The 23,320-nt window shown below is 42.3% G+C and overlaps 4 pseudogenes; all 4 read right to left on the bottom strand.

The window, feature by feature from the left end:
• Nucleotides 1-7,116: 7,116 nt before the first annotated feature.
• Nucleotides 7,117-9,227, bottom strand: LOC117199156 (cytochrome b-like; annotated as a pseudogene).
• LOC117199155 (NADH-ubiquinone oxidoreductase chain 5-like) lies at nucleotides 8,574-11,058 on the bottom strand (annotated as a pseudogene).
• Nucleotides 11,059-12,913: 1,855 nt separating this feature from the next.
• Nucleotides 12,914-14,796, bottom strand: LOC117199157 (ATP synthase subunit a-like; annotated as a pseudogene).
• Nucleotides 14,797-15,017: 221 nt separating this feature from the next.
• On the bottom strand, nucleotides 15,018-15,713 carry LOC125961056 (cytochrome c oxidase subunit 2-like; annotated as a pseudogene).
• Between the last annotated feature and the right edge of the window lie 7,607 nt (nucleotides 15,714-23,320).

Below are 23,320 nucleotides of genomic sequence, written 5' to 3'. Positions count from 1 at the left end.
GGATAAATCCCACTTTATCATGGTGTATGATCCTTTTAATGTGTTGTTGGATTCTGTTTGCTAGTACTTTGTTGAGGATTTTTGCATCTGTATTCACCAGTGATATTGGTCTGTAATTTTCTTTTTTTGTAGCATCTTTGTCTGGTTTTGGTATCAGGGTGATGGTGGCCTCAGAGAATGAGTTTGGGAGTGTTCCTTCCTCTGCAGTTTTTTGGAAGAGTTTGAGAAGGATGGGTGTTAGCTCTTCTCTAAATGTTTGATAGAGTTCACCTGTGAAGCCATCTGGTCCTGGACTTTTGTTTGTTGGAAGATTTTTAATCACAGTTTCAGTTTCATTACTTGTGATTTGTCTGTTCATATTTCCTATTTCTTCCTGGTTCAGTCTTGGAAGATTATACCTTTCTAAGAATTTGTCCATTTCTTCCAGGTTGTCCATTTTATTGGCATAGAGTTGTTTGTAGTCTCTTAGGATGCTTTGTATTTCTGCGGTGTCTGTTATAACTTCTCCTTTTTCATTTCTAATATGATTGATTTGAGTCTTCTCCCTCTTTTTCTTGATGAGTCTGGCTAATGGTTTATCAATTTTGTTTATCTTCTCAAAGAACCAGCTTTTAGTTTTATTCATCTTTGCTATTGTTTTCTGTTTCTATTTCATTTATTTCTGCTCTGATCTTTATGATTTCTTTCCTTCTGCTAACTTTGGGTTTTGTTCTTCTTTCTCTAGTTCCTTTAGGTGCAAGGTTAGATTGTTTATTGGAGATTTTTCTTGTTTCTTGAGGTAGGCTTGTTTAGCTATAAACTTCCCTCTTAGAACTGCTTTTGCTGCATTCCATAGGTTTTGGATCCTCATGTTTTCATTGTCATTTGTCTCTAGGTATCTTTTGATTTCCTCTGATGTCTTCAGTGATCTCTTGGCATTTAGTAACATATTGTTTAGCCTCCACGTACTTGTGTATTTTATGTTTTTTTCCCTGTAATTGATTTCTAATCTGATAGAGTTGTGGTCAGAAAAGATGCTTGATATGATTTCAGTTTTCTTAAATTTACTGAGGTTTGATTTGTGACCCAAGATGTGACCTATCCTGGAGAATATTCTGTGCGCACTTGAGAAGAAAGTGTAATCTGCTGTTTTTGGATGGAATGTCCTATAAATATCCATTAAATCTGTCTGGTCTATTGTGTCATTTAAAGCTTGTGTTTCCTTATTAATTTTCTGTTTGGATGATCTGTCCATTGGTGTAAGTGAGGTGTTAAAGTCCCCCACTTTTATTGTGTTACTGTAGATTTCCCCTTTTATAGCTGTTAGCAGTTGCCTTATGTATTGAGGTTCTCCTATGTTGGGTGCATATATATTTATAACTGTTATATCTTCTTCTTGGATTGTTCCCTTGATCATTATGTGTAGTGTCCTTCCTTGTCTGTTGTAACGTTCTTTAGTTTAAAGTCTATTTTATCTGATATGAGTATTGCTACTCCACCTTTCTTTTGATTTCCATTTGCATGGAATATCTTTTTCCTTCCCCTCACTTTCAGTCTGACTGTGTCCCTAGGTCTGAAGTGAGTCTCTTGTGGACAGCATATATATGGGTCTTCTTTCTGTATCCATTCAGCAAGCCTGTGTCTTTTGGTTGGAGCATTTAATCCATTCACGTTTAAGGTAATTATCAATATGTACGTTCCTGTTACCATTTTCTTAATTGTTATGGGTTTGTTTTTGTAGGTCCTTTTCATCTCTTGTGTTTCCAACTTAGAGACTAGCATTTGTTATAGAGCTGGTTTGGTAGTGGTGAATTCTCTTAGCTTTTGCTTGTCTGTAAAGCTTTTGATTTCTCCGTCAAATCTGAATGAGATCCTTGCCTGGTAGAGTAATCTTGGTTGTAGGTTCTTCCCTTTCATCACTTTACATATGTCATGCCAGTCCCTTCTGGCTTGTAGAGTTTCTGCTGAGAAATCAGCTGTTAACCTTATGGGAGTTCCCTTGTATGTTATTTGTCGCTTTTCCCTTGCTGCTTTCAATAATTTTTCTTTGTCTTTAATTTTTGCCAATTTGATTACTATGTGTCTCGGCATGTTTCTCCTTGTGTTTATCCTGTATGGGACTCTCTGTGCTTCCTGGACTTGCGTGGCTATTTCCTTTCCCATATTAGGGAAGTTTTCGACTATAATCTCTTCACATATTTTCTCGGGTCCTTTCTCTGTCTCTTCTCCTTCTGGGACCCCTATAATGCAAATGTTGTTGCATTTAATGTTGTCCCAGAGGTCTCTTCGGCTGTCTTCATTTCTTTTCATTCTTTGCTCTTTATTCTGTTCTGTGACAGTGAATTCCACTATTCTGTCTTCCAGGTCACTTATCTGTTCTTCTGCCTCAGTTATTCTACTATTGATTCCTTCTAGTGTACTTTTCATTTCAGTTATGGTATTATTCATCTCTGTTTGTTTCTTCTTTAATTCTTCTAGGTGTTTGTTAAACATTACTTGAAGATCTTTAACATTTGTTAAAGATCTTCTCGATCTTTGCCTCCATTCTTTTTCCAAGGTACTCAATCATCTTCACTAGCATTATTCTGAATTCTTTTTCTGGAAGGTTGCCTATCTTCACTTCATTTAGTTGTTTTTCTGGGGTTTTATCTTGTTCCTTCATCTGGTGCATAGCTCTCTGCCTTTTCATCTTGTCTATCTTTCTGTGAATGTGGTTTTTGTTCCACAGGCTACAGGATTGTAGTTCTTGCTTCTGCTGTCTGCCCTCTGGTGGATGAGGCCATCTAAGAGGCTTGTGCAAGTTTCCTGATGGGAGGGACTGGTGGTGGGCAGAGCTGGCTGTTGCTGTGGTGGGCAGAGCTCAGTAAAACTTTAATCCACTTGTCTGCTGATGGGTGGGGCTGGGTTCCTTCCCTGTTGGTTGTTTGGCCTGAGGTGACCCAGCACTGGAGCCTACAGGCTCTTTGATGGGGCTTATGGCAGACTCTGGGAGGGCTCATGCCAAGGAGTACTTCCCAGAACTTTTGCTGCCAGTGTCCTTGTCCCTGCGGTGAGCCACAGCCACCCCCCAACTCTGCAGGAGACCCTCCAACACTAGCAGGTAGGTCTTGTTTAGTCTCCCCTGGGGTCACTGCTCCTTCCCCCGGGTCCCAGTGCGCACACTACTTTGTGTGTGCTCTCCAAGAGTGGAGTCGCTGCTTCCTCCAGTCCTGTTGAAGTCCTGCAATCAAATACCTCTAGCCTTCAAAGTCTGATCCTCTAGGAATTCCTCCTCCCGTTGCCAGACCCAGGTTGGGAAGCCTGATGTGGGGCTGAGAACCTTCACTCCAGTGGGTGGACTTCTGTGGCATAAGTGTTCTCCAGTTTGTGAGTCACCCACCCAGCAGTTACGGGATTTGATTTGATTGTGATTGTGCCCCTCCTACCATCTCATTGTGGCTTCTCCTTTGTCTTTGGATGTGGGGTATCTTTTTTGGTGAGTTCCAGTATCTTCCAGTCGATGATTGTTCAGCAGTTTGTTGTGATTCCGGCGTTCTTGCAAGTGGGAGTCCATTGTGCTTATTCTTATCACAGCTTTGAGATTTCTATTTTCATATGAGCTTTCGTACCTAGCTCATAGTCACATGAGTGGGAAGTTTAAGAGCTGAGATTTTAGTTTAGGTCTGTCTGACTCCACCATATAAGACTTAGGTGCCATCCAGTTTCTCTCTACATATGTCAGGTTCCTTCGCTCAGAGTTGGCCTTTCCTGGCTCCCAGGAGCTGCAGAAGCACATCCTTACATGACAAGAGAGTAAAGGAAAAGACTGATGGGTCTGGCTTAGGTCACATGCCCACCCCTTGAGCCAACCACTGGAACTAGGGGATAATGCTTATGATTGGCCATCTGGGGTCATTGTTTTAATAGTTTCTCTTTTTTCTGTATTTTATGATGCTTTGACATCTTGGGGCCCTGCACACTGAGTAGGAACTGCTCCTCCCAGGGTTAGCTAATTCCTAGAGATAGCAACCAACTTGCCTGTGAGCCTGCCTTTGACATGCAGACCAACCCATCCAGAGCCTCCACCCCCAGCCACCTCCTTTCCTGAACTCACACACACCAAGCCAATATTTCCCCTGCCCTGTATCACCCCAGAGCCAGGTTTCAGATAATTAGAGACCATCCCTATCGCCCAGAGCCTCCTGAGCTACTCAGAGTATTCAATCTTTTTTTTTTTAATTTATTATTTATTTTTGGCTGCGTTAGGTCTTTGTTGCTACGCACAGCAAGTGGGGGCTGCTCTTCATTGCGGTGCACAGGCTTCTCATTGTCGTGGCTTCTCTTGTTGCGGAGCATGAGCTCTAGGCATGTGGGCTTCAGTAGTTGCAGCATGTGGGCTCTGTAGTTGTGGCTCATGGGCTCTCAAGTGCAGGCTCAGTAGTTGTGGTGCACTTGCTTTGTTGCTCCACGGCATGTGGGATCTTCCCAGACCAGGGATCAAACTCGTGTCCCCTGCATTGTTAGGCGGATTCTTAATGACTGCACCACCAGGGAAGTCCCAGACTATTCAACCTTAAACGTGCTTAACTGCTTACCTTGCTTCACACAGTCCTTTCCACAAAAACCAGAACAAAGACTTTTGCCCGTGCTTTCCCCTCACTCCTCCTGTCTCCTGACTGACCCTAGTGCTTCTCCATGTGGCCCCCTTGTGTGGCAGGACATACCTCCTGTCCCTTGGGGAGCTGTCAGTGATAAACTCTTCTTTCAAAGGCAGTTGTTTCTCGTCATCTTACCTACCTGTACAGACCAAATCCTAGTACATTCAGAATAGTCCTGTGACCATAGAAGCAAGAGAAAGGAAGATACAGATGAACCAGTTCAACTGTCCATCTCTGTAAGGTGACTGCATAAATCTGTTTTGATCTAAGAGTTCGGCCCTCAGAGGCCTTGGTTATTGAACTCATTTTCTTGGTATACAGACAGTAGTAAGGTATCCCAGCTATCAGGCAAAGCATCACCATAAGGAAGCCAGGAGCAGGAACTATTCAGAGGCCCCAGTAAGCATCAGCCCTGAGACAAAGCTGCTGATAGGTGTGTGCCTCCTGGAAGTGGTACCTGGAAGCACAACCACAGGGTTTTGTGCGTCAGTCTCTGAAACGCTGCCCTGAGTGTCAGATGGAGTCTGAGAAGTGAGGGTCGAAAATCAGCTAGTGGCTGTCCTGGTAGAAGGATCCCGATTGTGAGCTCCGTGACTGCGAGTACCATGCCTGCTTTTCTCATCCCTGTATCCGTAGCGTCCAGTGCATGGTAAGGGCTCAACAAATCCTTGTTGAATAAATGAATAGATGAATGTCACCAAGACTCAAGCAGCAGAATCATAACGAAGCAGAAATTGAGACTAGAAATCAGTAAGGCGTGTGAGAACACAGGTGCTGGGAGTTGGTCAGAAGGCAGGGAATGTGCTGACTTCCAGCCTAGAGGTCAGAAGGATGGACTGTGCAGTCAGACTGCCATCGCTTGAGCCTCACCCCCACTAGATAGGTGATCTTAGCTTCAATTTCCTCATCTATAAAATGGGCACAATAATAATAGCATCATCTTCACAGGCTTGTTCTAAGAATTAAATTAGGTAATGGATGTTAAGTGCCTGGCGTACAGTTAGTGCTCAGTAAATGGTAATCCCTGTTGTTCATGGCATGGGAGGAATCTGACTAGCTGGCGGTGAAGACCTTCTCAGGTAACTGTGATCTTGAAGCTGCCCATCTAAATTACTATGATTTTAGGAACGTTACCAGAACTGGGACTTAGACATGGGCAGAAAGACCGAAGCCAGGTGTGAGACTTTGTTCTTTTCAAACCAGTGGTGACCCTTGAAAACATAGTGTTAGTCCCACCCCAGAGGCAGAGGCTGATTAAAATCATGCATAAACCAAAAGAGAGGGTAGCAGGGGGTGCATGGTTGCAGCCCTCACAGGCCCATCTGAATTCAGCATTGCTTTCTTTCTCTCCTTTCATGGAACAAAATCAGCTGACCCCTCTTTTTCCCACAGATCTTTCTCTGCTCTTCCCTCTAGGTCAGCACCCAAAGTCTAGGCCTCTCATCTATAACAGCAGAGATCATACTGTTACTAATACAGTTTCCTCTCTTCCTCCTGTGCAGACCCACAAGATGCCTTCTTTCTTGGACCACACCATGGGTGGCTGCCAAACCCAGCTTACAGTGAATTGTTTCCATGTTTGTTCTTATTCAGGGAGTGAGGGCGGGGAGTGGTGCTGGGTGTGGGGCGTGAGGAGACAAAAGCCTTTAAAGACGCGGGGTCAGCTTTGCTCAAGTCTCACCACGGAAATATCGTACAGCAACTTGTTTTTTTAAATGAGTTCATACTTCTGTTTTCCCCAGTGAATATGGTTTTCCACATCATATCAGGAAATTCATGCCATTCAACCTCAGGTGGTTTGGGGAACCAGCCTAGTGCTTTCCATTCTTTCAGTAACTGCATGAGACATGAGCAGTGGGCGGGTTGCCAGATCCCATCACCTGGTGAGAAGGATGGCAGGGAAGTGAACTGTGCTAGGATGTCCCACTGCGCCACTGCAGACATCTTGGCCAGAACATGTGGCCCAATAGAGTACTATGTCCTGTAACCTGTAATTAATTAAATAACACCTGTTGGTTGTGCTAGTCCAATCAAAAATACACACAGGTCCAGCTACAATTTATCTGACTGTGACAGGGCCTTTCTAAGGCCATAGCTGAGTCGGTGCAGGCCCCCCCCCCCAAAAATAAAAGATACCAAATGTATGAAATCTCAGTTATGTGTGAGCATGGGCTGATTAGTCATTAGTCCATCGAGATGTCTTATTTAAGAGGAACGAGTGGGCGATTTTAAGTTAAGATGGTCCTGAAGTAAGAACCAGATGTCTTATAAAGATCACCGTTAGCTACCCCCACGAGGTATGGGCCCGGTGCGAGAAGAGGGATCCCTGCCGAGCGGGTTGCTGGTTTCACGCAGCATGGTGATTAAGCTCGTGATCTAATGGAGCGGCCATAGGATATAATGGAAATAAAATTATTAGGGGACATATGTACGAGTATGCATATTATGTAATATGTAAAATTAATGAAATTTAATACGAGCTTTAACTTACCGTATGGAAAATAAATGAATGCACAATAATACATAGCATGTACATATGAATATTTACAAGGAGAGACTAAATATTAATATGCATGTGTATATATGTATGTGATGCGTACAATAAAATGTTTTTAAAACAAATTACTTTTAATACTGACATAGTACTATAATGTTCTGGTAACTCTACAATAAGCCTTTTTCAAGGAATAGTTTATGTAGAATTCCAGCTTTGGGTGTTGGTGGTGAGGTTTAATGTCTCTTCCTTGAGTCTTAGGGAGGAATGGGGTTCTCCTTTTCCGGTTTACAAGACCGGGGTATTTTGTTATACTACAAAGACTCTTCATTTTAAGAGTTTATTTTCAATAAGGCTGATTGTTGGTATTAGCACTAAGATTAGGAGAAAGTATAGGATAGATGCTAATTGGCCTACGATGATGTATGGGTGTTCTACAGGTTGGCCTCCGATTCATGTTAAGGTTAGGAGGTCTGCGATTAGAGTTCAAAATAAGAGTTGGCTAAAGGGTCGGAATATTATGCTTCGTTGTTTGGATGTTTGAAGTATTGGAATAAAGATTAGGATGAGGATGGAAAGTAGTAGTGCTAGTACTCCTCCAAGTTTATTGGGGATTGATCGTAAGATTGCATATGCAAATAGGAAGTATCATTCTGGTTTGATGTGTGCAGGAGTGCTTAGTGGATTTGCTGGAGTATAGTTATCGGGGTCTCCTAGTAGGTCAGGAGTGAATAGGGTTAGTGCTAGCAGGGTTAGGATTAATAGTAAAGCGCCTAGGATGTCTTTGATTGTGTAGTAGGGGTGGAATGGGATTATATCTATGTTGGATGGGATTCCTGTGGGGTTGTTGGATCCTGTTTCGTGTAGGAATAGCAGGTGAACAGCTACTAATGCTGTGATGATGAATGGGAGGATAAAGTGGAAAGCGAAGAAACGTGTTAGTGTTGCTTTATCTACGGAAAACCCGCCTCAGATTCATTCTACTAAAGTAGTGCCGATGTAAGGGATTGCTGATAGGAGATTAGTGATGACGGTTGCGCCTCAGAATGATATTTGTCTTCAGGGTAGGACATAGCCTACGAATGCAGTGGCTATAACTATTAATAGTAGGAGTACGCCAATGTTTCATGTTTCTTGGAATATATGAGAGCCATAGTATAGGCCGCGTCCGATGTGGGCGTAAAGGCAGATGAAGAATATAGAGGCTCCATTTGCATGTAAATAGCGAATGAGTCAACCGTAGTTAACGTCTCGACAGATGTGTGCGACTGATGAAAAGGCAGTTGAGGTGTCTGGCGTGTAGTGTATTGCTAGGAATAAACCTGTTAGGATTTGTATGATTAGGCAGAGGCCTAGTAGGGAGCCAAAGTTTCATCATGAGGAGATGTTAGATGGAGTGGGTAGGTCAATGAATGCGTCATTGAGAATTTTTATTAGTGGGTGTGTTTTTCGGATGTTGGTCATTAAGGTTCTTGTAGTTGAATTACAACGATGATTTTTCATGTCATTGGTCGTGGTTGGAGTCCATGTGAGAATAATGGCAATATATATTGTTTTTATTATGAGCACTATTTTTGTAATTACTCTTGTGGCGGTTTCTTCAAAACCTTCACCAATTTATGGTGGTTTAGGGTTGATTGTGGGTGGTGCTATGGGATGTGGAATTGTTTTTAGTTTTGGGGGTTCGTTTTTAGGTCTAATAGTGTTTTTAATTTATTTAGGAGGAATGTTAGTTGTGTTTGGTTATACAACGGCTATGGCTACTGAGCAGTATCCTGAGGTTTGGGTTTCTAATAAAGTTGTACTAGGGGGATTTCTTCTGGGTTTGGTGGTAGAGCTTTTAGTGGTGTTGTATGTTTTAGAGGGTGGAAAAGTGAATGTTGTATTTGAGTTTAATGGGTTAGGGGATTGAGTCATTTATGATACAGGGGATTCTGGATTTTTTAGTGAGGAAGCTATAGGGATTGCTGCATTGTATAGTTATGGCACTTGGTTGGTTATTGTTACTGGATGGTCTTTGTTTATTGGTGTAGTGGTTATTATGGAGATTACTCGGGGTAATTAAATAGTAGTATACTAAGGGTTATAGTGATGAGGAAAGATAGGAAGTAGAGTTTGATAAGCCCTTTTTGGTTTGAAATTAGTGTAGAGGCCTTTAGTTGAATGAGAGCTATCGTTTTTGGTAGAATTGTTTCTGTTCAGGCTAGGTCTAGTAAGGAGGTTGCGAATTTCTGGCTTATTGTCAGGACTAGGTGAGGGGGTAAGCGATGTATGACTGTGGGGAAGTAACCTAACAGGGTAGAGAATTTAGTAGAGTCTGATGGATAGGGATATTTTAGGTTTTTTGAGTAGGTGTTAATTTCGAATGCGAGAGTAAAGCCTAGAGTTGTTACTATAAGGGCTGTTAGTTTTAGGTATAAAGGTATAGTTATTATAGGGGTAGTTATTGGGGGTATGCTGTTGGAGAGGATGAATCCGGCAAAGATGCTTCCGATTAATAGGCGTTTAATGGGGTTAATCAGTATGGGGTTAGTTTCATTAATGTTTATGAGAGGAGGGAAGTGAGGTTGTCCTAGTAGAGTAAAGAAAATAATGCGAGTGCTGTAAATAGCTGTTAGGGAGGTGGCGATTAGTGTTAGTAGTAGGGCTCAGGCGTTGGTATAAGACGAAGTGGCGGCTTCAATGATGAGGTCTTTAGAGTAGAATCCTGTGAGAAATGGTACACCTGTTAGTGCGAAGCAGCCGATGATTAGGGCAGTTGTGGTGAAGGGAAGGATTTTGTATAGCCCTCCTATCTTTCGAATATCTTGTTCATTATTTAGATTGTGGATGATGGAGCCGGAACATAGGAATAACATGGCTTTGAAGAAAGCATGTGTACAAATGTGCAGGAATGCTAGGTGTGGTTGGTTGAGGCCTAATGTCACTATTATTAGGCCAAGTTGACTGGAGGTGGAAAAAGCAATAAGTTTTTTGATATCATTTTGGGTTAAGGCACAGACAGCTGTGAATAGGGTGGTGAGGGCACCTAGAGAAAGTATTATTGTTTGAATAAACTTGTTATTTTCTGTTAGAGGGTAGAAGCGGATAAGTAGGAAAATTCCCGCTACGACTATTGTGCTTGAATGGAGTAGGGCTGAAACGGGTGGGACCTTCTATTGCTGAGGGTAGTCAGGGGTGTAGACCAAATTGGGCTGATTTTCCAGCTGCGGCTAATGTGAGTCCTGTAAGAGGGAGGTTTGGGGGATTTTGGTTGAGTGTGAAGATTTGTTGTAAGTCTCATGTGTTTGTATTATGTAAGAATCAGGCTATGGACAGAAGGAATCCGATGTCTCTGATACGGTTGTATAGGATTGCTTGAAGAGCGGCTGTATTAGCGTCTGTTCGTCCGAATCATCAGCCAATTAATAGGAAAGATATGATTCCTACTCCTTCCCATCCGATAAATAATTGGAAGAGGTTGTTAGCTGTGACGAGGATAAGTATGGTAATGAGGAAGATAAGTAGATATTTGAAGAATTGGTTGATGTAAGGGTCGGAGTGCATATATCATATTGAAAATTCTATGATAGACCATGTAATGAATAGCACTACGGGCATAAATATAAGTGAAAAGTAGTCTATTTTAAAGCTGAGCTTTAGTTTAAGGGTATGGATAGTAATTCAGTGTCAGTTTGAGATGAGTACTTCTTGATTTGTGTGGATAAATATTATTATTGGGATCAGGCTGGTGATGAAAGCAAAGAGGGTTATATTTTTTACATAATGTTGGTACTTGTTTTTGTAGAAGTTTGTACTAGATGCTATAACGGGGGCGATCAGTATGAGTAGTGTGAGTAGGGCAGAAGAAGTAAATAAGTTTATTACTTTTATTTGGAGTTGCACCAATTTTTTGGTTCCTAAGACCAATGGATAACTACTATCCTTTAAAAGCTTGAAAAAGCCACATTGTTAAGTGTGGAGGGCATGAATTAGCAGTTCTTGCAATACTTTTTCGGTAAGTAAGAAGCTTTTATCTTCTGTTTTTAGTTTCACAAACTAACGGTTTTTTTAAACTATACTTACAATAAAGAGGTCCTAAAATGATTTTAGGGTTTAGTGACAGGAGTAGGAGAGGGATAATGTGTAGGGCTATTAAGGTATGCTCTCGTGTAAAAGTAGGGGTAAGGTTATTAATATGGTGTGTGTGTTTGCCACGTTGTGTTATGATTAGTATGTATAGGGAGTAGAGGGCTGTGATTACAATGTTTGTTCCTATGAGGATGATAGTGAGGTTTGATCATGAGAAAGTTGACATAATTACGAGCAGTTCTCCAATCAGGTTAATGGTAGGGGGTAGGGCGAGGTTTGTTAGGCATGCTAACAGTCATCAGGTAGCTATTAGTGGGAAAAAAATTTGTAGGCCTCGTGCTAGGATTATGGTTCGGCTATGAATACGTTCGTAGTTTGAATTTGCTAAACAGAATAATATGGAGGATGTAAGGCCATGGGCAGTTATTAAGGCGGTAGCTCCTATGTAACTTCAAGGGGTTTGGATAAGGATAGCTGCAATGATGAGTGCTATGTGGCTGACTGAGGAGTATGCGATTAGTGATTTTAGATCTGTTTGGCGTAAGCAAATAGAACTGGTTATGATTATTCCTCATAGAGATAATACAAGGAAAGGGTAGGCTATGTGTTCTGTTAGGGGGTTAAGAATTGATGTGATTCGTAGTATTCCACAGCCTCCAAGCTTTAGTAGTACAGCTGCAAGGACTACTGAGCCTGCAATGGGGGCTTCTACATGTGCTTTGGGTAATCAAAGACGTAATCCGTAAAGGGGTATTTTTACTAGAAAGGCTATTATGCAAGCTAATCATATGAAAGTGTTAGATCAGGAGGTTGATAATGGTTGAGCTCAGTATTGTAATAATAGGAAATTTAGGGAGCCTACTGTATTTTGTAAATACGTTAGTGCTACTAGTAAGGGGAGAGATCCTATGAGTGTATAAAATAAGAAATAGAGTCCTGCGTTAAGTCGTTCTGTTTGGTTGCCTCAACGGGTAATAATAATGAGAGTAGGAATTAATGTGGCTTCGAATGTAATATAAAACATAATTAGTTCTATGGCAGTGAAGGTTATAATTAAGAGGATTTGTAGTATAATTAGTATTGTAATGTAGAGTTTTTTTCGGGCAAGTGGTTCTTTTAGGAGGTGAGATTGGCTTGCTATTAGTATCAAGGGGAGAAGTCATATTGTTAATATTAAGAGTGGTGCGGAAAGGGAGTCAGAAAAAAATGTTAGAGAGTAGTTAAGGCTGTTATCGTTAAATTGGTTAAGTAGAAGTAAGCTTGTAAAGCTGATTCGTAAACTGTGGGTTGTAGTATTAATTCAGATAAAGTTACTTTTTGATAGTCAAGTTAAAGGTATAAGTATAATAGTAGGAACGATAAATTTTAGCATTGAAGGAGGTTAAGGTTTTGTACGTAGTCGGTGCCATACGTGTTGGAAACCATGACTAGTAAGGCTAGTCCAATAGCTGCTTCGCAGGCTGCAAATACTAACAGGATGATTGGTATCATGTTGGCCAGGGTGAAGTGTGTGTTTAGGATCGTAAGGGCTGCTAAGATGAATAATGATAGTACTATGCCTTCTAAGCATAGTAATGCAGATATTAGGTGGGATCGGTATATTAATAAGCCTGTGAGGGATACTGTAAAGGCAATTAAAATGTTAATGTGGACTAGAGACATTTGGTACTTGTGAGTTTAGATCACAGTCTAGTGGGTCGAAACCACTTGTTTTATTTTAAACTAAGTATCATATTTATCTCATTCTAGGCCTTTTTGGGTTCATTCATAGGCTAGGCTAGCTGCTAGTAGGGAGATTAGGATTAGGGCCATAAGGAGTATTGTTGTTAGATTATTTGTTTGGATTGCTCAAGGTAAGGGGAGTAGGAGAGCAATTTCTAGGTCAAAGAGGAGGAAAGTAATTGCTACTAGAAAAAATTTTATGGAAAAGGGTAGGCGAGCAGATCCTATTGGGTCAAAGCCACATTCGTAAGGGCTGGTCTTTTCTGCATAGACGTTTAGTTGGGGGAGTCAAAAAGCGATAAGTATGAGTAGTAAGGCTAGGGTTGTATTCGTCAGTAACGTTAATAGAAGGTTTATTGTTCTTTCTCGGGGTGTACCGAAACTAACTGATTGGAAGTCAGTTGTACTTGTTAATACTAAAAGGACTATGAACCTCATCAATAGATTGATACATAGAGGAATAATCACACGACGTCTACGAAATGTCAGTATCAAGCGGCGGCTTCGAAGCCAAAGTGGTGGTTTGATGTAAAGTGGAACGTTATTTGGCGTATGAAGCAGACGATGAGGAAAGTGGATCCGATAATGACGTGTAGTCCGTGGAAGCCTGTGGCTACGAAGAAGGTAGAGCCGTAGACTCGGTCTGAGATTGTAAATGGGGCTTCATAGTATTCTGATGCTTGGAGTAGGGTGAAATAGAGGCCAAGTATGATTGTGATGAGAAGAGCTTGGAGTATGTGTTTGCGGTCACCTTCTATGAGACTATGATGGGCTCAAGTGATAGATACACCGGAAGCTAATAGTACGGAGGTATTGAGGAGTGGGACTTCTAGTGGATTTAGGGGGTGGATACCCGTTGGTGGTCAGGAGCCTCCTAATTCGGGAGTAGGGGCGAGGCTTGAGTGGTAAAAGGCTCAGAAGAAAAGCCTGTAAAGAATAGGACTTCTGATAAGATAAATAAGATTATACCATATCAAAGCCCCTTTTGAACTGTTGGTGTGTGGTGGCCTTGGAAGGTACTTTCTCGGACAATATCTCGTCATCATTGGTATATTGTTAGGGTATTTGTCAAAAAGCTTAAAGTCAGTAAGATTATTGAGTTGAAGTGGAATCATATGATTAGGCCTGATGTTATAAGAAATGCTGAGAGAGCTCCTGTAAGTGGTCAAGGACTGGGGTTTACTATATGATATGAGTGGGTTTGGTGGGTCATTATGTATTGTCCTGCAAGTATAAGCTTACTAGTAAGGTGAATACGTAGGCTTGGATTAGGGCTACGGCGAATTCGAGGATGACTAATAGAGTGAGGATGATAAATGTGATGAGGGCTGTGAATAGACTAATATTTATTAATGCAAGAGTTGCACTTCCGATTAGGTGTAGCAATAGGTGACCTGCTGTGATGTTCGCTGTTAGTCGTACTGCTAGAGCTAAAGGTTGAATAAATAGGCTAATAGTTTCGATTATTACTAGTATAGGAATCAGGAAAGTAGGTGTGCCTAGTGGTAAAAGGTGGGCTAGGGATATTTTTGTCTTATTACGGAAGCCGATAAAGACAGTGCCAGCTCATAATGGAATAGCTATGCCTAAATTTATAGAGAGTTGAGTAGTAGGTGTAAATGAGTGGGGTAATATTCCAAGAAGATTTGTGGAAGCGATGAAGAGGAAAAGTGAGATAAGTATTAGAGATCAGGTTTGTCCTTTGAGGCTATGTGTAACTATCAGTTGCTTTGATGTGAGTTTGGTTAGTCATTGTTGGATAGCGATTATACGGTTATTGATTAATCGATTTGGTGTTGGGAATAGTATGGTGGGAAATATAATAATTAGAGTAGTAATAGGAATACCTAGTATAATCAGGATTATGAAAGGGGCAAATAGATTTTCGTTCATGTGTGGTTTCAAGGGGTTTGTTGTTTTTGTAATTTAGTGCACATTGGTTTGGGGGAAAGAGAATAAAAATGCTTTGAGATTTTTAGTTGAAGTAATGCGAAGAAAGTAAAGATCATAGAGAGAATGGTAAGGAGCCATGTTGATGTATCTAGTTGTGGCATATCACTAAGGGGAGTTTATAACTCTCAATCTTTAACTTAAAAGGTTAACGCTAGTTTAGCTTCTTAATGAAATTATAATATGGATGCAGATCATTTTTCAAAATTCTCTAAGGGTACTAATTCGAGAACGATTGGTATAAAGCTGTGATTTGAGCCACAGATTTCTGAACATTGTCCATAGAATAGGCCAGGTCGTGTTGATATTAGGGTTGCTTGGTTTAGGCGTCCAGGAATTGCATCTGTTTTTAGACCTAGGGAAGGAACAGCTCATGAGTGTAATACATCTTCTGAGGAAACTAGTATTCGGATTGTTATTTGTATGGGTAGGACCATTCGATTATCTACTTCTAGCAATCGTAGTTCTCCTGGTTTTAGATCCGAGGTTGGAATTATATATGAGTCAAAATTTAGGTCTTCGTAGTCGGTATACTCATAGCTTCAGTATCATTGATGTCCTATTGTTTTTACTGTAAGGGAGGGATTGTTAATTTCGTCTATTATGTAGAGAATTCGTAGAGAGGGTAGGGCGATTATAATTAAGATAACGGCTGGGAGGACAGTTCAAATAGTTTCTACTTCTTGAGCGTCTATTGTACTAGTGTGTGTTAATTTGGTTGTAAGTATTAGTGTAATAATATAAAGAACTAAGGAGCTAATTAGGAAGACGATCATTAATGCGTGGTCATGAAATTGTAGAAGTTCTTCTATAACAGGTGATGCTGCGTCTTGTAAGCCTAGTTGGAAGGGATATGCCATGGAGATACACAGGATTTTCACTTGTGATTTAACTTTGACAAAGTTATGTAAGACTTTACTAATATCTCGCTCATAAAGAAAGACATAATGGTTATGATGTTGGCTTGAAACCGATTAGAGGGGGTTCAATTCCTTCCTTTCTTGAATATTTTAGGTTGACATATACCGGTTCTTCAAATGTATGGTATGGTGGAGGACATCCGTTTAGTCATTCAAGGTTTGTGGAGGTGAGGTCTACTGCTAATACTTTCTGTTTAGATGCGAATGCTTCTCAGATAATGAAGATTATCAGTATGACTGCTGTCAGTGAGATAAAGGAGCCTATTGACGAGATGGTATTTCATGTTGTGTAGGCATCTGGATAGTCGGAATATCGGCGAGGTATTCCAGATAGGCCTAGGAAGTGTTGTGGGAAGAATGTCATATTTACACCTACGAATATGATTATGAATTGGATTTTTGTTCATGTTGGGTTAAGTGTATAGCCTGAAAATAGTGGAAATCAGTGGATGAAACCTCCTATGATGGCAAAGACAGCTCCTATTGAAAGCACGTAGTGAAAATGGGCAACTACATAATAGGTGTCGTGGAGAATGATATCTAGGGATGAGTTAGCCAGGATAATACCGGTTAAACCTCCTACTGTGAATAAGAAAATAAAGCCTAGAGCTCATATTAGGGCGGGAGATCATTTAATACTTCCTCCGTGAAGTGTTGCCAGTCAGCTGAAAACTTTTACTCCTGTAGGAATTGCGATATAGTAGCTGATGTAAAATATGCTCGTGTATCTACGTCTATTCCAACTGTAAATATATGATGAGCTCATACAATAAAACCCAGGAAACCAATAGAAACTATAGCTCATACTATTCCCATATACCCAAAAGGTTCTTTTTTCCCCGAATAATAAGTAACGATATGTGAAATTATTCCGAAGCCGGGTAGAATTAGAATATATACTTCGGGATGGCCAAAAAATCAGAATAAGTGTTGATATAGGATTGGGTCCCCTCCTCCTGCCGGGTCGAAAAAGGTTGTGTTTAGGTTTCGATCAGTTAATAATATGGTAATTCCGGCTGCTAAGACGGATAGTGATAGTAAGAGTAAGACTGCTGTGACCAAGACTGATCAGACGAAGAGAGGTGTTTGGTATTGGGTTATAGCGGGTGGTTTTATATTAATAATAGTTGTAATGAAGTTAATAGCCCCAAGGATTGAAGATACACCGGCTAAATGCAGAGAGAAAATAGTAAGGTCTACTGAGGCTCCTGCATGTGCTAGATTTCCGGCTAGAGGAGGATATACAGTTCAGCCTGTGCCTGTGCCGGCTTCAATTATTGAAGATGCTATCAGTAGTAGAAAGGAAGGGGGAAGTAGTCAGAAGCTTATGTTGTTTAGACGACGGAATGCTATGTCAGGGGCTCCAATTATCAAGGGAACTAGTCAGTTTCCAAATCCTCCAATTATGATACGTATAACCATAAAGAAAATTATTACGAAGGCGTGAGCTGTTACTAGAACATTATAAAGTTGGTCGTCTCCGATAAGTGTGCCAGGCTGACCTAATTCAGCACGAATCAACAAGCTTAGACCAGTACCCACTATTCCTGCCCAGGCGCCAAATAGTAAATACAGGGTACCAATGTCTTTGTGATTGGTAGAGAATAGTCATCGGTTTATGAACATAGGTAAAATGGCCGAGTAGGCATTAGACTGTAAATCTAAAGACAGGGGTAAAGTCCTCTTTTTACCAAGTCCTGTGGTGAATAATCATTTTGAATTGCAAATTCAAAGAAGCAGCTTCAATCCTGCCGGGACTTCTCCCGCCTTTTTTTTCTCGCGGCGGGAGAAGTAGATTGAAGCCAGTTTACTAGGGTATTTAGCTGTTAACTAAAAGTTCGTGGGAGATGTATCCCTCCAATCTAGTGAGGATTTAGCTTAATTAAAGTGTTTGATTTGCATTCAATTGATGTGAGACATGGTCTTGGCAATCCTTATTGGGCAGGGGTTAAGTAAAATTATACTTAACTTAAAATTATACTTGCTTAGGGCTTTGAAGGCTCTTGGTCTTATTTAACCTAACCTGGCCAGAACACAAGTATCCATGTCATGCCCAATGGTCAGTGCCAGGAGTGAGCCATACAGGAATGGGGGTGGGATCTGAACATGGCGGCGGTGGTAGCTGCTGTGGCACTGAAGGGCCAGGGGGGCAAGAAATGCCCATGTCCTCCAGGTTTGAAAACCTTTTCTCAGATTTCCTTCACGTGTCTCACGTGAGCCCTCCTGCAGTCCTTCACGTCCTGTGTCCGAGGAGATAACAGTGAAGGTCACTCTCCTGGCACCAGGGTGATGAGCCCTCAGTGATGTGGAAGTGGCTTTCGAAGGGATTCTGTCAGGAGCCACAGCTAACAAGGCTTCCCAGAACAGGACCCGGGCACTGCAAAGCCACAGCTCCACAGAGTGCAAGGAGGAGCCCAAGCCCCATCCCCTGAGCTGGAATACATTCCCAGAAAGAGCGGCAAGAACCCCATGAAAGCTGTGGGACTCGCCTGGGCCATCAGCTTCCCCCGTGGTATCCTCCTCTTTATCCTCCCCAAGTGGGAAGTAGACAAGGACTGTTTGAAGCAGATGAAGTCTCGGCAGAACATGTGGTCATCCCGCAGTCGTGAGGAACACTGCAACCCTCCCCTAGGCTGTATTGACTGTGGCCTCCAGACTGGCAAGTCCTTTCGGGTTGGTCACAATTCTGCTCCTTGCCTCTGAAGCCCACCAGAGGGCACATGAAGCCCAGGTTGTGCCAGCCCCGTCCTTCACATCCCCAAGAAACCAACCGTAGGCAAATAAAGTTATTGAGTGTTTGAGTGGAAAGCCGGGGGGGGGGGGGGGGGGCGGAGTAAGCCATCCAAATGGTTCATCAGGCAATGAAAAGGTGAATTCCAAAAGATTGGATAACCAGTCTCTCAAGATTGAGAAATAGAATGAGATGGTGGATTGAGTATCATCTCCTACATGGAATCTGACTGAGCCCGTGGGATTTACGCACTCCTAATACGTATTTGGGTGGGTGGACTGGATCTTTTTAAAGTGCCTGGGTAGGTCAAGCTTGTGAGTCCATCTGCCCTGGAACAGTTTGCTTTCAGTGGCTTCATGTTCAGAATCCTCCTAGGTTTTGACAGACATGACCTCCAGAAAGAGAATACCCAGATGGCAAGAGAGAGATCTGCTAAAACCTACGGGAAAGCAACATGGATGTAAACAAGAGGAATGCAATTTGTGCAGCATTTGTTCCTCATCTACAGAAGCGTACTTGTGAAACTCAGCCCTGCTTATCAGCTTCCTGGACTGGCTCGGTCATGTGAGGAAGGCAAGGAAAATGGGTTTAACTTTTTTGTCTCGGTTTGAGCCCAAGAGAATAGACAGGACCATTGTATTACTGGGACTAGGGATAGTGGTACCCAAAGGACTAGAGGGGAATGGGATAAGGCATCTCCCGAGATAGAGGCAGGTCCTCTACTGTAACTTCAGAGGGGTCTACCTATGTCCTGCCTAAACTCAGGGCATTGTTCATTTGCCCCTGAATACTTACAGGAGTTCATTATAGATTTCGGTCATCTCTTTAAAGTCTAAGATTCTTTAAAGACACACCCACCCAGCCCTCCCATATATACACTGGCACGTTTAGAAGGTAGCAAACATGTGCATTGTGGGCACACACACACCTAACTCCAGCTGTCCTGGACAAATGGAGGTAGAGGAGTCAGCAGTGTCACAGAGGAGATAGTGTCCTACAATCTTAGGCAACTGTTACAGGCTTTCAAAGGAAGGCTCTATTGATTTGGGTCTGTTTTATAGTCTAGGGATCCCATGCTTTTGAACAATTCTTTATTCAACCTTCATGTTCAAAATCCTCCTAGGTTTGGACAGAGAGACTCCAAGGGCTTACTCTGCCCTTGGAGTTGGGCTGCAAAGAATCAGTCCAGGTAAAAACTGGAAGTTTGACCCCACAGGGTTCCCAGCTCCACACCCTGACTCATGGAGGGGAGGGGAGGTCATCTGGCCTGCCTGAAACAGGAGGATTGCCCTCCTGGCTTTGTTCTCCCCACCACCTTCCCAGCCCCAGCTTCTCAGCCCTCCAGGGTCCAATGATGGACCTGTAGGAGGTCTGGAGTGAGTCTGGAGCAAGGCATGAGAAGAGGGGGAGCACGTACAGATAAATGCCGAGGAGGAGGAGCCAGACCATCAGCAGTGCCTGCAACAAAGCCCTTCCTCCTGGAGGACTTCGGGCCTGGGTCGCAGGAGACGGTTGCTAGGTGTTCTGTTTTGAGCTTTCATTGTGCATTCATTGAGCATTCATACCAGCCGCTTCATTGTCATTTCCCTCTAAAAGTCAACTTTCTCATTATTGATTCCTTACTACTCAAGCAGTACCATCTACTGTAAGTGATAAGCTGTAATGCAAGCTATTAATTACAATTAACATGTCTTATTTAACTTGGCCTCTAAGCATTTATTATCTGCCCAATTATTTTATTGAACCCATCTGGCAAAATGAAGGGAAAGTGGCAGAGGGATGAGAAATGAGAGGAGGGCTTCCTGGCGTGCAGACGGGCAGAGCAGAGGGAGGGAGGAACGAGGATGCGTTGCAGTCACCCACCCCCTGAGCCCTCCAGGGTCGAAATCTCCTGCTGGCACAAGATGACCTGAGATTGCTGAGCAGGCCCAGGAGCTTCAGCCAGGATGAGCCTCCGTCTCCCTGGAGACAGACCTTCAGGAGCCAGCAGTGGAATAGAGTTCTGCGCGTTTCCTCACTCTTCTCAGCCCTTCCCCTGTGCCCCAGGAGGCCTTCCTCTTTGGGGTCAGCAGCCAGAGGTCAAACGATTGAGGAGAATGAAGTTGGGGCGCTTCCTCCCAGCTCTCTGCTTGCCAGGCTGCTGTTCGGCAGGGACCACATTCCTCTACAGAAGGACACACTTCCCATCAGGTGTCCTGCTCTGCAGACACTACTCTCACTCGGTTCTGCTAACTGCCCCTCTCGACCCTTTCTAGGCAGCCTCCTTTAACCTTTTTTGAATTGTCCTTTTATTAAATTCTCCTCACTCAGCCCTTTTGAGTGGACCATTTGCTTCCTGTCAAGACTGACTAGTACACACTACAAATAGGTGAGGAGAAAGCTTTTGCACCTTCCACAGATGCCCGGGGCTCCTTGATATTCTTAAGAATATCAAGAGTAGAGCATCTTGCCCTTCGGGTCCCAGGCCGATGTATATAAGGTGCTCAAAATACTTCTGTTGAATGATGATGGACCGAAGCCTAAATCTTCAAGAAGAGATAAGGTTTAGGGAAAAGAAGAAATTGGACAGATAAATGTGATACTAGATTTTTGCTTTAAAAAGCACCCCTATGAACTTAAATATTTATGTATCCATATATTCTAATGATAAATACGTTTCCTTACTTGGGTTAATGTGACTATACAGGATATGTTTAGGGGATTGTTGGGGAAATGATTGGGATTGAGAACTTGAAGGACTTTGAATTTTGAGGTAATTTGGTGGATAAGGGAACATTCAGGAGAGTCTTGGGCAAGACTGGAACAATCAGGCACATGCTTTAGGGAAGTAAATCTGGGGGTATTTGGTGAAAGGCATTGGTGGTGGTGAAGGGACTCTGAAAGAAGAGATTAAAGCCCACTGCAACCATCCTGGTGACAGGTAATAAGAGGTAACAGTAGGGGCAGCAGTAGGAAGGGGCACTGTGGAAAGAGTCAATTAGCCTTGACTTATGATACATGAGGAGACGGAAAGCACGGGAGAATAATGAGCCCAGGATAACCCAAATCTCTTGTGCCTAAAGACAAAGCATGGCAGTCCTGTTCACGGAAATATGGAAATCAAGAGGAGCTGCCAGACAACAGGATGAACTCCCTCCTGGACGTAGTGGAGGTACTTTCAGGTATCCCGGTGGAGATGGCGTTTATAAATACGGATCTCAGTTTCAGGAGAGAGGTTGAAGCTGCACATACATGGGTCTGGATGAGACGGCCAAAGAGAAGAATACAGAAAGGGGACCTGGTGACAGAAAATTGTAGAAGACCTCCATTGGCAGCAGAGGAAAGAGGGGCAAACGTAAGAGAAGAGATGCCAGAGGAAAAGGTCCTGGAGGAGGCAGTAACTCAGATGATCAGGAGGAAATGTTACAAGGTCAAGGGCAATATCCTATATGCTAAAGAGAAGACACAAGATGAAGAATGAAAACCAGTGACTGGGCCATGTGATGAGTAGGCATAAATCATCTGCAGAAGAGCAACTTCAGCAGAATGAGACGGGAGACCTAGGAGTTGGGGTGTAACAGACAGGAGGTGAACACAGTGGGCATAACTACTCGTACAAGAAGGCCAACAGTGAAGGGAAGGCAGGAGGTGGAAAGTAGGTAGCAACCTGAGGAAGAGGGGAGTTTTAGGCTGTCAAATAAGCAGCGAAAGCCCTGAGGAGGGAAGGAGATATAAAGCATGCTAAAAGGGCCCCTGTCAATGATGATTCTTCTTTTTTTGGTCACATGGACCACTTGAAATCTGATACAGGGTCTATATCCCTCACTGGAAAGTGCATACACCCAATTGCGCACACAATTCCGGGAGGTCCAGGGTGTCCCGAGGACAACCTTTGTTCCTCGTGTGAATCCTTGAATCATAAGTACTCTGGGGCAACATCACGTTGTGGTCTTGGAGGAGCTGGGCAGAGGTGAAGCAGAGACTTCAGGGAGAGAGATGGGGTTCCATGTGTTTGGCACACGGCACAGCAGCTAAAAAGAAAGCCAGATACTAGAATTTCACATACAAAATACACAAGTATAGACAGCATAGACCAGACAGACTCCATAAGGTATTTGGAAAGAAAATGGTAGCAGAATTAAATGTTTCTTTCCAGATGCAAGAAAATGTTCACTGTAAAATGGATTTTCACAGAGACAGGTTGTAAGCAACATAAATGTCCCACGGTAAGGTAATGGCTATGTAAATTGCAGTTCACTCATTTAAGTGGACTATGGTAAAGCCATTTTAAGTGATAATTATGATGATTGGTAATAACATGAGGATATGTTTATGACATTGTTAAGTGAAGAAAAAAAGAATATAAAGCAGTTACCCTATGATTACAGCTATGTTGAATATTTATATATATTATATATAACTATATTTTATGTATACATTTCTAAAATATTTTGTTTATATATATGCATACAACTTACCAGGCTAGTAGAATACTGAGTCATCATTTTTTTCTTATTATATTCAAATGGCCCTTATTTTTTTTTAATTAAATACAAAGGGAGGTGAGATACCTGAATGATATATTTTTTAACATCTTTATTGGAGTATAATTGCTTTACAATGGTGTGTTAGTTTCTGCTTTATAACAAAGTGAATCAGTTATACATATGTTCCCATATCTCTTCCCTCTTGTGTCTCCCTCCCTATCCCACCCCTCCAGGCGGTCACAAAGCACCGAGCTGATCTCCCTGTGCTATGCGGCTGCTTCCCACTAGCTATCTACCTTACGTTTGGTAGTGTATATATGTCCATGCCTCTCTCTCGCTTTGTCACACCT

This window comes from Orcinus orca, chromosome 14, assembly GCF_937001465.1.
Source record: "Orcinus orca chromosome 14, mOrcOrc1.1, whole genome shotgun sequence".
Lineage (NCBI taxonomy): Eukaryota > Metazoa > Chordata > Mammalia > Artiodactyla > Delphinidae > Orcinus > Orcinus orca.
Note: the sequence above shows the minus strand (reverse complement) of the source record. Positions and strands in the feature narration are given on the sequence as shown.